The sequence below is a fragment of the Triturus cristatus genome, chromosome 10 (assembly GCF_964204655.1).
Source record: "Triturus cristatus chromosome 10, aTriCri1.1, whole genome shotgun sequence".
In the NCBI taxonomy this organism is placed as follows: domain Eukaryota; kingdom Metazoa; phylum Chordata; class Amphibia; order Caudata; family Salamandridae; genus Triturus; species Triturus cristatus.
In genome coordinates this window covers 145,375,113-145,392,028 of record NC_140593.1, presented here as the reverse complement: position 1 = coordinate 145,392,028, position 16,916 = coordinate 145,375,113, and positions in this window count along the sequence as shown.

The following is a 16,916-nucleotide window of genomic DNA, read 5'->3' as shown; positions in this document are numbered from 1 at the left end:
TGGTTTCCATTATCGCGCCCGTCTCTGGGCAGGTTAATTGAAACCACATGGCCGGTGGTGCACGTAACACACCAATAGGCCATGGGTAGAGCAATGCACCCGCCTTTGGTCTATTGCGTGCTCTGTTTGAAAAAAACACGCAATCAAAGCCCAATAGCGGAAGCCAAAAGGAAAAGCACATGCACGAGCGTGTGCGATTCCAGGCTCCGTTTTGAAACCCCTGACAAAAGGACTCTCGCTGCGTGAGCAGTGCTGCGCACTGCATCGCTAGGCATGAGACCTAAAAAGCGCAATACAGAGATAAGGCAGTAAACAACAGAGTAATAAAAACAGGAAGATTGTTTATACGAATTATATATTGATTGCAATCATTAAATGATCATGAACAAATCACATTGCAGTAAAAAAAAAAAAGCGATTAGGTTACAGTATATTCATGCACAGATGCCATTCACGATTACTACCTCACCATGAACAGTGTACTTGTACCAGAACATCAAAAGTTAGTTGCAACAAGAAACCAAGCAGGAAATGACAAAACAAGAGGAAGTCTGCTTGCCAGGCAGAGTCAACACTAACTCATCTACAATTAATAAAGTAAATTCTTGAGTCAGCTCTCCTTTGGCTTTCGATAGAGAGTTGAAAGGGATTGTAGGCTCCCCGTGCATGTATCAAAACGTCTTGGGCTGGCTGGTGGCTTTCATACAGGCATGTCTGCCAAGCCATCAGAGCTTCAGTGGTGGCTTAAGGTTTGTTTCCAACAAAGAGGAAATGGGCAAAACACAGTTACAAATTAAAGACGCACAACATCGGGGACTACACAAGTCTGTTCAAATATTTTCTTCGAGTTGGAGTGGGCTTCCAGCTTAAATGACCATCTAGTATCCTGTGCATTCCCATTCCCTGCATGTCTGAGCTGGTGTCGGGATTGCTGAGAGCAAACAATGTAATTGAATGTTGGTGTGTGGGCTGCAGTGAAAGCTGGAAGAGAGTGAATTGGAAGGAGGACGGAGGATGGAGCTCTGTTGGGACCTACCTGCTGTTGCTTTAATCTAAGGGCCTAACATGAAATAAAGAGCTTACTTCCTACCCGAGTGGCCCCAGACTACTGTATAAAGACCCTGCCCTCAAATTTCAACAGGCCACTTCAAAGCAGCTGTGCAGAGATCAGTGCATCATTTGTAATGCAAACATCCAAGCAGCTAGTTTGAGGCAGAGGTTTAAATCAATCAGGGGTTGTAAAGCGCGCCACTCACCCGTGAGGGTCTCAGGGCGCTAGGGGTAGGAGGGTGGGGGAAGCGTCTCCTGGTCAGTTGAAGAGCCAGGTCTTGAGGTTCTTCCTGAACGTGTGCAGGGTCGGGGAGGGTCTGATGTTCACAGGGAGCTCGTTCCAGGTTCTGGCTGCGATGTAGGAGTAAGCTCTACCGACGGTTCTGTTTCTGCGGATGCGCGGGACCTTTGCCAGGGTGCGGTTGGCAGAGCGGAGGTTCCTCTTGGGTACGTGAAAGGATACTCTCTCGTTGAGGTATTTGGGTCCGATATTGTTGAGGGATTTGTAGGCGTGGGTGAGGAGTTAGAAGGTGACCCTCTTCTCGATGGGGAGCCAGTGGAGGCCTTGTAGGTGTTGGGTCATGTGCTCGTGAAGCGGTGTCCCGAGGACGAGTCTGGCTGCGGCGTTCTGGATGGTTTGGAGTTTGTGTAGAAGAGTTCTGTTGATTTCCGGCAAAGAGGGCGTTGCCGTAGTCCAGTCTGCTGGTTATGAGTGCGTGGGTGACGGTCCTTCTGCAGTTGGGGGGATCCATTTGAAGGTCTTATGGAGGATGCGAAGGCAGTTGAAGCTAGTGGAAGTGACGGCGTTGATCTGGCGGTTCATGGAGAGGGAGGAGTCATGGATGATGCCGAGGTTCCGAGCGTGGTCTGTAGGGGTGGGTGGGTTCCCAAAGGTGGAGGACCACCAGGTGTTGTCCCAGGCGGAGGTGCAGGGTCTGAGGATGAGGACCTCGGTCTTCTCTGAGTTGAGCTTCAAGCAGCTGTCCTTTATGCAGGCTGCCACGTTCTTCATTCCTTCCTGGAAGCAGAGTCTGGTGTCTTCGGGATTCTTCATGAGTGAGAGGATGAGCTGGGTGTCGTTGGCGTAGGATACGAAGCTGAGCCCATGCTGTCTGACGAGGGCGGCGAGGGGGGCCATGTAGATGTTGAAGAGCATGGGGCTGAGTGATGATCCCTGGCGTACTCCACAGTTGATTTTCGTGGGTTCGGAGAGGAAGGGAGGGAGTCGACTCCTCTGAGTTCTGCCGGAGGGGAAGGATTAGATCCGGTCGAGGGCGGCTCCTTGTATCCCTGCGTCATGAAGTCTGGCTGCGAGCGTGCGATGTGAGACGTGTCGAAGGCTGCGGAGAGGTCTAGAAGGATGAGGGCCGCAGTGTGTCCCTGGTCTAGTAGCATGTGGATGTCATCAGTGGCGGCGAGGAGGGCAGTCTCGGTGCTGTGATAGCTGCGGAATCTAGACTGGGAGGAGTCTAGGATGGAGTTCTCTTCGATGAAGCTGGTCAGCTGGGCGTTCACGAGTCTCTCGTGACTTTGGCCACGAAGGGGAGGGGAGAGATAGGCTGGCAGTTTTTCAGGTCCATTGGGTAGGCCGTAGGTTTCTTGAGGAAGGGTTTTACTTCCGCCCGTTTCCAGTCGTCAGGGCAGATGCCGGATCTGGGGGAGGCGTTGATCATCCATCCTAGTTCGGGTGCGATGACGGCTGCGGCCCTGTGGAGGATGTGCGGTGGGCAGGGGTCCGTTGGGGCTCCCTAGTGAGTTTTCTTCATGGACGCGGTGATGAGTTCGACGGTAGTGGGGTCCCAGGACGTGATGGTCGGCTTATCAGCGTCGGTGGGTAGGGGGGTGGTGTCCCGTGCTGGTTCGCTGAAGTTGTCATAGAGGACCTTGATCTTCAGATGGAAGTGGGAGCTGAGCTTGTCACAGAGTTCCTGGTAAGGTGTGATGTCCGTGGCTTCGTAGGTGGGTTTTGTGAACTGCTGTATGACGTTGAACAGTTCCTTGGCGTGGGTTGCGTTGGTCTGGACCTTGTCTCTTATGGAGGTCCGTTTGGTGTCTCTTATGCGCTGGTGGTATTCCTTCAGGGCGCTCCTGTGGTTGTTCCGTGCTTCCGTGGTTTTCTGGTTTTGCCAGGTTTTCTCTAGGCGTCAGCAGGAGCGCCTGGCTTCTTGAAGTTCTGCGGTGAACCCGGCAGCCTACAGAGGGCGTTGTTTGGCGTGGTGGCAACTATAAAGATGTTTGCGATCGGACATGGGTAATTCTATTGAAAGGTGCTCTGGGAGAGATCACAAATTATTCTCCAGATCCAAATGCTCCTTTGTGCATGATCATTATTAAAAAGCCATCCATTTTATTTTTACTGCCACAAGTATATGCATCAATCTGTCACTGCAGCAACCCCGCTTCAACTATTTAATCAATCAATCAGGGTTCTTGTAAAGCGTGACTACTCACCCGATTTAAGGACTATGGGCCCCATTAGTGTGGAGGGCGGACTTTGTCCGCCCGCCATACCCTCTGGAAACAGGACCGCCCACTGAGGGTGCGGCGGTCCTGTACTCCCGATTAGCATGTGCCCGCCACATTGGCGGGCGCATGGCGCATCTGCAACATTGCGGCAGGCGGTGCAGAGAGCACCGCCCACCGCAATGCCACAAAGGCAGCCTGTGCTTTTCAATGCACAACATGACAGGCACCGCGCGGTGCCTGCCACGTTGTACATTGAAATGCAGGGGGGTACCATAGGTACCCCCCATTGGCACCCCCCGCCCCCCAGAGCCCCAGGGGGCCCGTAGTCAAAAACGGCCTGCCTTTCCGTGGCGGCAATGCCGCCACGGAAAAACAGGTCCCTGCCTGCATAGTAATATGGATGGCGGTGTCTACCAGACACTGCCACCAAATAAAATAATTTTCTGCCTGGTAGGCAATCGGGTGGGTTGCCTACTGGCAGAAAACCGGCGGACGATCTTCCCGTCCGCTAGGGTCCCCCCCGCCATGGTAATGTGGCAGGGGGGAAATTAGCAGCGGGCGGAGGTTTTTAGTGGGCAGATTGCCACCGCCATACGGGCGGTGGCGATCTGCCCGCTATACTAATGGGCCTCTTTGTCTGTAGTTTGCAAATTCCACTGTTCCTTCACTCACCTCTATTTCCGAAGGGCCTCTGTGCACATAGAATCATGTTGAGTGCATACAGTTGAGATCCTGCTGTAGGTTTCTTCCTCAAGTGTTTGGGGTTTTAAAGGTTCCTTTGGGGCGTTGGGATCCAGTGCCGAGTTGTCTTAGGACAAGGGCTACCAAGCCAATGCATTTTGGACCACAGAAACAGTACTGAAGTGGTGATGCAGGAACCACTGACATTGGTCACTGGCCTAAAAGCATCGCCAAACAGATTTGGAACGACCACATATGCCAACACAACATCAAAACCATGTAAGACCATCATAAACCTCCCACCAGATTTAGGGGGCTAATTAGAAGTTTAGCACATGCGGGACATCTGTCAAAACTTAGAAGATTTCTTATCTGCTGCATTCAGAGTCTATAAACGGCGATGCACCATAAATTAGGCAAAAGGGACATCTGCCAAACTCTTAACAAACCATCAGGCCCTCAGTTGCACTGACTGGTAATCCCCCAATAACTTTGCTCTGATAACTCCTCATTTAGAAACGTGTGCCCTGCAGCTGGAATCTCTGTGAAAATGAGCACATTCACAGTGTCCTGGCAGATCTTATAATGTTGAGCCTGTTACCGAGTCTATTAGCATTAAAAGGTCACTCATGTTGCGTTTATCGCAATGGTTAGATCTCCGTCCTCAGCGGCACACATACCATAATCATTCTTTTCAGTTCCTCCTTGCCAGTTGTACAAGTTTCTTGCATTTATTGTTGTTACCAGGCTGATTCTAGGCTGATTCTACTCCTTCAGGCAAGTTACCACCCTAGACTTTTTAGATGATCACTACATAGTGATGCTGCATAAACTCATTATTTACTTGTACTGTCCCTTCACCTGATATACATTTCAGCCTCCTGACATACTGACTCTATCAATGACATGTTCCAGGTACTTCGCTATCCCGCTTGCGGGTGCACCTTAGGAGAAGAAGGGCCACCAGAACTGCAATTCTATGTCAAGACCTCAGGCGAGGATTATGCATTTATTTCTTCACTTAATTATATATAGCATTTGTTTTATAGGCCATTCCTTTAATGACACAAACTACATTCCCCAGCAACACATGGAAAAAAAAATAATAATACAGTCTGCCAATCAAATAACAGGCTCCGAATATCTCCTCATGACGTCCTTTTCTCTTCCTCTTTCTTCACTGCTCGTCAGTTAAGTCATATTGTGTTTCATTCTCTCACTGTTGTTTACTGTAAAACATGTATTTTGGTCACAATTGCACATCCATCGATAGTATGGGAGGCTCTATGACTGCTGAGCGCTTTGGGTTTATTTTAGCGGTGTGAGGAAACCTAGGTGGCGCTGTGCCATGCAGTGCAGTGCACACGCCTTCCTTGCGACCCGCTCCAGCGGGGACGCCGTGTGCGCCCCCAACTACAGACATGGCGCGTCTGAAGAAACTCTGTCAGGGGAAGGTTTAAGGGGAATTCCTCCAAACCCTCTCGCCTGACACTGCACAGGGGTCAGACATAAATCCTGTGAGGAGAATGTGATGCCACATTGCACCTGTGCAAAAAGGAAAATAAAAATATAGCTCTCATTTAAAGATTGTGCATGTTAAAGATTTTACATAAGACACAGGCAAAGGGGTTGCCCGGGCATATACAAACGGTGTTTTACAAGGTCCTAGTGTGATATACGTGTGGCGCTCCCGCCATCAATTAATGGAATCTTTCAGGGGCCACGAATACTCCCAGTATTATGAGGGGCCATAGGAGCAATGGCCCTCTGAAGAGGAGCATATGCCGGAAGAGGTGGATAGGGCCCTGACCCTAGCCATTTCCAAAGCTTGCACTCCTGTCAATGAACAACTCATCAAACTGGTGGAACATCTCCCCAGATTTTTGGGGAAAAGATAAAGACTCAAGAGGCAGGTCCTAATTGGCAACTTAGATAGCAAAGATAGACTGCAACTAAGCATGATGCTGGCACCTGGAAGGCTGTGGCAATCTGCACGAAGTCTTCCGTAAGAGCACACGCATGCTAAAACATGCATCCTAACGGGAGGATGTACACCCTGGGAAATCTGGCAATGACGTGGCCCCAAACATAGATTCTGCAAACAAGACATCCCGCATCAGGGGAGGGTGACACAGATGATGAAGCTAACTCTTGGGATAAGGGACTGGGTTATAGAAGTCCATAGCGACCTGGAACTAACGTGACAGATACACCTGAAAATGAGACCGGTCAAGGTGACATGTTTGAACCAAAATACCCATACCACCTTAGGTCTTTGGAGTGGATGCCAGACCATCAGATGAAGAATAAATTGCCAAAAAGATACAACACTCTCTTGAAAAAGATGCAAAGTCCCACCTGCGGGAGGAATGTCCGAGACCCTCTCTTGAGGCGAAGGTGACAGTGAACTCAGATATCAGTCGAACGATGTGTACTTTATTTGAAAAGTATATGACAGACCCCCAAAAAGGGATTGACCACTCGTGGATGGCATGTCAGGATAAAGTCTTGATGTGGGGGGGGGGGCTTCTCCCAAAAATCATTGAGTTGGCAGGAGAAGCAAAATCCTCAGGTACTCCTATGTCAGCAGAAATATTGTCAGGTTGGGCATAAAAAGTGATATGCCTGCTAGGCAGTGCAAATTGTGCAGGTCTCTCCTAATCAAAATAGACCCCAAGCTCAGGGACCTTGCACGTCAGGAGATCGAGTCATAGCCCAGGGAAACCTTTTAGAACATCTATTCATAAAGGAATTGGACACATTTGTATCTACCTTCTCTGCACTGGACAAAGTGCAGATATAGATAAAGAAGATTTTCCTGGAAAGTTCTTCTTTGGGACCGAAAGAGGCAGGGGACGCTCCTCTGACGGATTCTATTGGCAAAATTCTTATAGAGGACAAGGAAAGAGAAACAATGGCTTGCAATATGGACGCCAGACAGGACCCTTCATTCTATCTAGAGGATTCAGTAGAATCAGGGGCAGCAGAGACAACTGAGATGGAACAAATGCCCTTGGAATGTAGTCTGGTAAGAAGTACCAGTTTTGTGCTTTGAGAATTATAGGGGAAGCTAAGATGGATTACGGACAAATGGAGAGATTGTGTCAGATGTATGGTTGGTGGAAATGGTGCAGGGTTTCCACATTCCACAGAGAGTTTTACGGATCCCCCAGTGCAGCTCAACTGACCCAGACAGCAGAGTTTCTCAGCAAGGACGTGAAGGAACTGTTGTACAAAGGAGTGATTTGTAGGTCAGTACTCCTTCCAAGAGGCTAATTGAGCAACATACTTTTAGCAGAGAAAAATGACAAATGCTACAGGCAGGTCATAAGTAGCTGGTGTATCGCCACGTCAAGATGGAAGGAATGCACTTACTAAGCAGTTCACGTTTCTGGGGATTGGATGGTAAGAGGAGATTTAAACGACACCTCTCTAACCATTCCCATCCATGCCCCACACAGGAGATTCCTCCAATCTCTTTTGAGGGACCAAGTTTATGAGTTTCAAGCACTTCCATTTGGCCAATGGCATCTGCCCATGGTGTTTTCCCAAACTACTGTGGCCGACGGTGGAGAATCAAAGAATGAGGAACATCATAATGTACCTGGATGGCATTTTCCTGATGGACCAATGCTGCCAATGTTTGAGCTCCAACTTGAACACAACTTTTGCGCTACTACAGCATCTGGGTTTTGTGATCAACAAAGAGAAATCAGTCTTGATCCCAAAACATAATATGTCATTTCTGGTCTTTGAAATAAAATTGACAAAGGCCATGGCAAAAGATGCCTAGATGCAAGTAAGGAATTTCCAATTTGAAATTTTTAGGTTTTAAGCATTATTATGACATATCTAATAGATGTTGGCATGAATAGTTGGTGTTTGATATAGGTATTAAATAGAGAAGTAGGTGACAAAACCTATTTTATCCTCTTAGGTATGGAAAAGAAGAATGACAATGAAAGTAAAAAAGTTGACATCCTTGCTTGAAGAAAGAGGAAGAGGAAAGGACGTCATGAGAGTATATTTGGGAGCCTGGTATATGATTGGCAGACTGTTTTTGTAAAGGGTACTTTTTTCACATGTGCTTCTGGGAAATGTAGTTTTTGTTATTAAAGGAATGTACTTTAAAACAACTGCTATATATAATAAAGTGAAGAAAAAAATGCATAATCCTTGCCTCCAAGTCCTTAATAGAATTGAAACTTTGCTTCTCAATAGCTAGGAAATTTAAGATTCTTAATCATTCATGGTAAAGGTAGTCCTTCTTTTGTTTTCACAAATCACAATGGAAATGACAGTAGGACGGTTGCTCACACTTTTGGCCTGTATGCCTGCTGCTCCTAGACCGGGCTGACTGGGGAGCTGACTGACATATCAGAGGTGATTACGGGCAGCTACTTTCAGTAGTGGATTTACATTCGAATGAGGAAGGTAAGACATGCCTTGCTGTCATACATCACCCCCTCGCTCAGCCTTCTGAGAATTTTGGGGATCAATACTTATTAATTTTTTCACAAATAAAGCACTAGAGGCATATTTATGAGAGTCTTGCGTCATGTTTGCACCACTCAAAGTAGTACATGCATGACGCAAGGATCTGAGTCAGATATATGAAGCCACGCAACGCCACATTGCGTGGCTTTGAGTGGCCTCATGAATCTTGAGTGAGGCAACGTAGCACAAATTGCTGCGCCCCCTTACTCTGCACAAGGAAGGCGTTCCACGGACGTTGCAGTTGATGTTCCCACGCAACTCTCATGGTTTATGATGCATTCGCAGATTTACAAGGACTTGTAACCCTGGGAATGCATCACAATCTTGCACCTCCCCAGGGCAGACGTTATGAAGAGAAATATCTTTATTTCTTCTTGTTTTTGTGCAGGAAGGTGCCTCTTCCTGCACAAAAACAAACCTGCTGACAACACAGGCACCCTTGCACCATGCTGCAAGGGTGACTGAGTTGATGCTAGGCTGCCGAACCCACGCCAGCGCAGGGGGAAAGGACAGGAATACACCATATTGGATAAATACGGTGCATTCCTGCCCTCTCACTTTGGCGTCGGGCAGCCCAGCAAGGTGACTTACTGCACTGCCCTACGGCAGATCCCCATAAATGAGGGCCTATATGTCCAGAGTCATGAACATTTTAGTGAAACACCACTCTAACCCCACACCTTCTGCAGCAGTTTTAATACATTTTAATATGTGCATTATGCAGCAAATATTGAATTACGTAGCAAGTGTAGCAAAATCATATTTACACTAAAAAAGCAACATAATTACGTGTTTTCGGTTACCTTGTATTAATTATGGCAATGTAAGTTCTACTCATAAAGTGTGCCCCAAATTAGGTTTGGCAGTGATATTCATGTGCCTTTACTTGTGCAGACCTGGTGTACTGGTAGAACATAATGCGAATGATAGTGTCTGATGCTTTATTCTACCATGTTAGCCAATCACATTTTACACTTCTGCTGAAGACTGTTACAAAGCCATTCGGTCCCTGCTCTTCTATGCGCCAAATAAAGTCATGAAACAGACAGATTAGTGAGAGTCTGACTTTTGTGCAAAATATTGGCCGCCCGCTGAAATCTAGCGGTCCATTCATATTAGAGAGACAATAACAGCCGCGGTCCGTGCAGGGGTGGGGCCCGTCGGGGGGGGGGGTAGGGGTATTTCGACGGACGATGACGAGGGAGAATTAAATAAGTACTGCACGAGCCATGGCTGGACAATAAGGTCACTAGCTAAGCCTCGCATGTTGGAAGCATTCCGAGAGATGACAGTGACATTTGCAGCGACAGGTACTTGTCGATTTGCACTGTCTTCAGCCAGGGCTAAGCATCTTTACCTGTTACCGAGGCTGGGAGGCTTTCCACCAAAGGTCAGGCATACTCGGCCCTGACTGCTTCTGAATTATGACATGTGGATTTTAATAGCATGTTCTTAGTCTGTTTGCATCTTCCTGCTCCTCAGAATAGTAATTATCAGCTTAAATTCCAAAGCCAGAGCAAAGAGCAGAGAGAGTGATGTAGAAGGCACCAGCCATTAGAGGGGCTATCCAGCGAGTGATGTCACAAGAGAGCTCAAACCTCAAGCAAACATCATCGAAAGAGGCAATGTTCTGGAATGAATACTGTTGGTGATTGTTAGAGGTGAAGGACTACTATAACGAATATTTGGTTTTATTTCTACACTGGTGGCCTCTTTATGGAGTACCCAATATTGTTAGGAACCGGGCAATAGCATCTGTTACAGCAACTATACACTAAGGTCCTCATTTACTGGATTTTGGCGTAGGGCAGCAGAGCAAGTCACCTTGCTGCGCTGCCTTATGCCAAAGTGAAAGAGCAGGGATGCACCGTATTCATGCACTACGGTGCATTTCTGTCCTTTCTACATGCACTGGCGCTGTTTTGGCAGTCTAGCGCCAACATAGGCACCGTTGCACTATGGTGCAAGGGTGCCTCCATTGCATGCGCAATTGTTTTCGTGCAAGAAGAGGTCCCTGCCTGCACACAAACAATCATAATAATGAAGCCTATAATTTCTGGCAGAAGTGCTAAGTGTGCACGAGAATAGGGATGTGGAATATTCTCCATTGTACTATCCTGGGACGTATGTCTGTTAAGGGTTTGAGAGCTCTTCAATCTATCATTCATTCATTAATTCACCTGTAGGGTGGTGAGAATTGCATCTGTATTTTTATCTCGATTTAGTTCTTCCTGCAGAAACTGGATGATTTTGCATTACCACCAAATTTTAAATTAGGCCCATTCTATGCATGCTAACTTTAACCTTCTATAGAATATTCTCAACTTCATGAAACGGTGGACTGCACCCATCGTAAAAGTGCAAAAGAGTTCCGACGTTTTACTGCAGGAGCTGCTCTCCTGGGGTGCATGTGGCAGTTAGTGAGGTGCTTACAACAAGTTCATGCTCCTCCCAAGGAGGCTGACACCACTCTGGGGTTGCTTGTCTTCCCATCTGGGGAGAGGACCTGGTGTAGTGGTTCGGACTGGACTGTTGCTCTTGAATCAGGCCAACATTGATCTGCACAAGACTTGTCTTTGTCTAGAGTGACATAGTGGGTGAAAAACGATGGACTGGAATGCGGCTCAACGATTGCCAGAGGCTGAGATTCATTCACGCATTCCTTCTATCATCTTGGTGTTTGACGGACTCCTCCATCTCTGCTAGCACATTACTGCCGACCCGCTGGGCCAGAAAGGTTCTGTTATTATTTATTTTATCCATGTGTCTCGACTCAAAGGCGAGGACTCATAATAAGTGTTAAGCACTGATACAGACAATCCCAAACTTCTGTAAGCCATTATGATGATAAAATAGCAAAAGAAAAGGACTCTTTGTCATGGTATGGTATGTGTGTGATACTATAAGCATGTGTATAGTGCATTTCTCTCATGTGTATGGTCTGATAGTGCTGTCGGCGCGCGCCACAGGTTCTGTGGGGTTGTGGGAGGTCTGGTTGCCGTCGTGTTGGCCTGAAGTCATTGTGTTTGGGCAGTGAAGATTAGTCTGTCCAATGCATTGTTCATTAATGGTTTAATAATGTAGAACCAGTTACCTCATGGCCACTAGGGGATTCCTTAAAGGGGCGATCCAGTGAATGACGTCACAATACATCTCAAAATCCAAGCAGACATCAAAGAAAGCAACATCCAGAATGCTCATTGTTGGCGATTGTTAGAGATGCAGCGCTGGGCAAAGAACAACTTTCTTTCTCTGCGCTTGGTGAACTCCTTAAACAGTTTGCACTGAACACAAATGTTTTCCATAACCGCGTTTATTCGGATCTAATTGTCTGGGACCAAAGCTGATGTAAGGATTTTGCCACCCGTCAGCCACAGAAAGAGGACCAGGGTTGCTGCTTCCAAAGGGTATCTAGTGCCCCTCTAAGCAGCTACCTAAAGCCTCCCCCAGAGCTGGCCCTGGCTGGGATGCACATTTTTGTACTTAGACTTTGATAATGTCAACATGCACCAGAAGCTACCTCTCAAGCTGGCAAGATCTGGTGTAATCTGCAGGTCACAGGTTTGAATACATGCAGGGCTAACCCAGCCTTTCATCATTCTGAAATCAATAAACTGACCAACATTAAATTGGCCTTTTTGAGATAGCGCTGGTGCAACTTATGAGCCAGCGCTATGTATAACAGAAGGGGCCCCACAAGCGTCTGCGGCACCTTCTGTATAATACCAAAGTGCCCCGGTGGTGCGTAAAGTGGGCTCAAACGCCCATTGAGGTCCCGGGGCACTTCTGTAATACGGGCTTTAGTGTAGATTTCCAGGCATACCTCTGGGCATGTCTGTGAAAAGCGTCCTGTGTGTCGCACCCTCCACCCATTCCTCTACTGCTGAGGTTCCCTCTTCATCATCCTTCAGCCTCCCTTCGAAAACCCTCAGAACTTTTCTCAGCTTACAGAGACAAGTGTCGATTAATTTCAAGGGTGCAAAAACCCTTTATACATTCTCTGTACCGGGATCATTTCTTTAAATAATCTATCCAGCACTCGGTTCTGGTTCTGCTACTGTACTGGTCTTACTGCTCTTTGATACTTTTTGCATTGATGGCCCTGCTGTGATGGATACTTCTTTCTTTGTTCCGTGTTGCTGTGTCAACCTATGTTAGTGCAATCTGGAATCCTTTCACGTGGTCCTTCCATTGTCTCTCTGAGCTGCTGTATCCATTTTTGCGGCACATTCTGCTCGTGCCGCCTTCCTGCCTGGATGTTTCACGGCAGTATTGCTACAGTGGCTTCTTGGTGGTCCCCAGAGATGATTCTGCGTGGGTAGCAAGCGAGCTGGATATATTGAAAGGAGACTCTCCTTAAAGCATTTCATAAACTTCCTAATTATTGGGGCCTGTTCCCAAATATGAATATACATTTGCGTAATTGCACATGTGTATATTTACAACTACAGACGTGCAACTCTACACTTTTTTGCTAGTCACCATCTAGGTGTAGACATTCATGCCTTACCCCTCCCCCATCAAATTAGGGGCTGGAGCGCTTAATACAACACTATTTACAAGCGTAAACTTCCCACTATTAACTTTGCACACAAAGCTGGAGATCTCTGCCACTGTCGTCGTAATGGTCTCTCGATACGAAAGTATAGGAAGAATGAATAAAGTTAATTGTAGTTTAAAAAATTACTACAAATATTTTAATGTAAAACTCTAAAGGTAAAAATATTTTTACATTTTTGTTTTTAACCCAGAATAAAATAAAAATGTTAAAGCACATTAACTTATTAAAATAAATAGGTATTAAATAATGAATCTCACCCACACTAACAATTTTGATTTAACATGTAGTAAATGTTGTTAATATCTATGTGTTTAATTAACTTTAATACATTTTAATTTTTAATAAAAGTTTAGTAGTTTAATTTCACTGTTTTAAATTAAGATTCAAAACTTTTCAAAAGAATGAAATAATGATTTATTAACTACATATTTGTAAACAAAAAGATACATAAATATATAAATATGTATAACCTTTGAATTATTCATTTTCTCCTTGTTTCTCAAGTCACAGGCGAGGACTCATAACAAGGGGCGGGCTTTTCAAGCTCCAATACAGACATTTTCATACTTGCAGTTCATGTGGTGCCACAAATTTGCACTAAACAACACAATTCCAACCCAGGACTGTATATCAGAATATCACTAGCAAAAAGGTTATGTGACCAAAATATTACCTCCGAAATATTTTTAGAAACATATTATCCCATTGGGTGTAGATTTCCTATTATCTCCAAAGAGGTGATGTTTTTGTAAACGAGATTTAAGAAACAATATTTCTGTCAGTCGATATTTTGGTTACAATATTCTGGTACCATATTCAACCCAGTGCATCCTGCAGGGCACAGAGGAATGTGGCAGCCAGGCTGTGGGAGAAGGTAGGGAATGAAAATGAGGGAGACACAGTTGTCTGACAGCCACTGGGCACTGGCTCACCCCATGCCACGTGCTATACTGCTTTCTCGAGTCCCCCTTACTAAATGAAAGAAGTATTTATGCCAGTTTATGTTAACAGAGATTTGTATGGTACTGTGGTGCAATTAGTATGACCTTGCCGCATTGTCGGGTTCAGGTACCTTCATGCCCTGGTCTCAGAGATTCTGATATTGCATTGCAGAGGAGACTATCAGTATTTAGTAAACAAAGCAAACTTTATGCTACAATTGTGGGACATTGTTGATTATACTGGAAATCTGAATGGGCAAGCACCACCCTGGATGACAGGCTCCTGATGAGATAAACTCCTCCACTACTAGGACTGCTTCTTCATAAGAAAGGCCTTTTTTCTCAAAGAAGGGACATTTATTGTTGATTATGCACCATAATATGGCAGTATTATTTTGCTACTTTGTCATTTAAGCATACAGTTATATTGTCCGGGCAAATGTTGACCTTTGCAAAGGGTCTGCAACTGTGCAGCACCATGTCTATTGTTGAAAGTAGCAAGTGGCGGGTTATATGGCAAGTGTGGTGAATCCATAATTATTTGGAAAATGCCTCACCAGAAGGTTGCATAATTCCAGAGGTCTTGCAGATAGAAAATATGTGTCTCTGAGTGGTCCAGTGTCACATTATGCTTTCAATGGTCTGTGATATGTATACCATGCTCACTTTTCTAGTATATGCCCTTTAGGTCTTGCCTTTAGATGTCTGTTGCTGAATTACCTATTGTGTACAATACAATACTGGGAGTTGGCTTTGGGTCAGCACATTGCTCATTTATTTTTTGGTTTTCTTGCCTATCTCATTTGCTTGCTTCTTATTTCATGGCTTTACTTCTTTTTCTTATGTTCAGCATTGGCAACAAATACTGGCAAAGCCAAAAGACTGGCTAATGCCTTTGAAAGGCAAGACCTATTGACTTTGCCAAAGCTCGTTGATATTGTCATGTTTAAATGCTTTACACGTGTTCCTATGTGTACACATCACTGTGCACTATCCCCTGGTGAGCTAAATGTTTAACAAATGAAACCAACTGGTCCTAAAGAGGTTGGTAAGTGCATTACATCTTGAGGTCACAAACCATCACAATATAATACATCCCATTTTCTCACAACTGTAGTGCACCTTTGCGTGGATGGAGGATGGTAGAGATTTGAAGGCAAAGATGTATCCAAGTAGGGAGTGCACTGGTGAGCACCTTTGGGTGGAGGGTCGATGGTAGAGATTAGAAGGCAAAGATTTATTGGTGTGTACTGGTGTGCACCATTGCGTGCATGGAAAGAGTTAGAGATTAGGAGGAAGAGATTTATCGAAGTAGGGAGTGCACTGGGTGCATCTTTGCATAGAGGGTGAATGACAGAGTTTCTACGGCAGAGATTTATCGAAGTAGGGAGTGCACTGGGGTGCACCTTTGCGTGTAGGGAGAGAAGGTAGAGTTTCACGGCAGAGATGTATCGAAGTAGGGAATGCACTGGTGTGCATCTTTGTGTGGAGGGTGGAAGGTAGAGATTAGAAGCAGGGATTTATCGGAGTAGGGAGTGCACTGGTGTGCACCTTTGTGTGGAGGTGGAAGGTAGAGATTAGAAGCAGAGATTTACCAAAGTAGGGAGTGCACTGGTGTGTGCCTTTGTGTGGAGGGTGGAAGGTAGAGATTAGAAGCAGAGATTTATCGAAGTAGGGGGTGCACTGGTGTGTGCCTTTGTGTGGAGGGTGGAAGGTAGAGATTAGAAGCAGAGATTTCTCGAAGTAGGGAGTGCACTGGTGTACGCCTTTGTGTGGAGGGTGGATGGTAGAGATTAGAAGGCAGAGGTTTATTGGAGTGCACTAGTATACACCTTTGCGTGTAGGGAGAGAAGGTAGAGTTTTAGGGCAGAGATTTATCGAAGTAGGGAGTGCACTGGTGTGCACCTTTGTGTGGAGGGTGGAAGGTAGAGATTAGAAGCAGAGATTTATCGAAGTAGGGAGTGCACTGGTGTGCACCTTTGTGTGGAGGGTGGAAGGTAGAGATTAGAAGCAGAGATTTCTCGAAGTAGGGAGTGCACTGGTGTGCACCTTTGTGTGGAGGGTGGAAGGTAGAGATTAGAAGCAGAGATTTCTCGAAGTAGGGAGTGCACTGGTGTGTGCCTTTGTGTGGAGGGTGGAAGGTAGAGATTAGAAGCAGAGATTTATCGAAGTAGGGAGGGCACTGGTGTGTGCCTTTGATTGAAGGGTGGATGGTAGGGTTTAGAAAGCAGAGATTTCTCGAAGTAGGGAGTGCACTGGTGTGTGCCTTTGATTGAAGGGTGGAAGGTAGAGATTAGAAGCAGAGATTTATCGAAGTAGGGAGTGCACTGGTGTGTGCCTTTGATTGAAGGGTGGAAGGTAGAGATTAGAAGCAGAGATTTATCGAAGTAGGGAGTGCACTGGTGTACGCCTTTGTGTGGCGGAAGAGAAGGTAGAGTTTCACGGCAGAGATTTATCGAAGTAGGGAGTGCACTGGTGTGTGCCTTTGTGTGGAGGGTGGAAGGTAGAGATTAGAAGCAGAGATTTATCGAAGTAGGGGGTGCACTGGTGTGTGCCTTTGATTGAAGGGTGGATTGTAGAGATTAGAAGCAGAGATTTATCGAAGTAGGGGGTGCACTGCTGTGTGCCTTTGTGTGGAGGGTGGAAGGTAGAGATTAGAAGCGGAGATTTATCGAAGTAGGGAGTGCACTGGTGTGCACCTTTGTGTGGAGGGTGGAAGG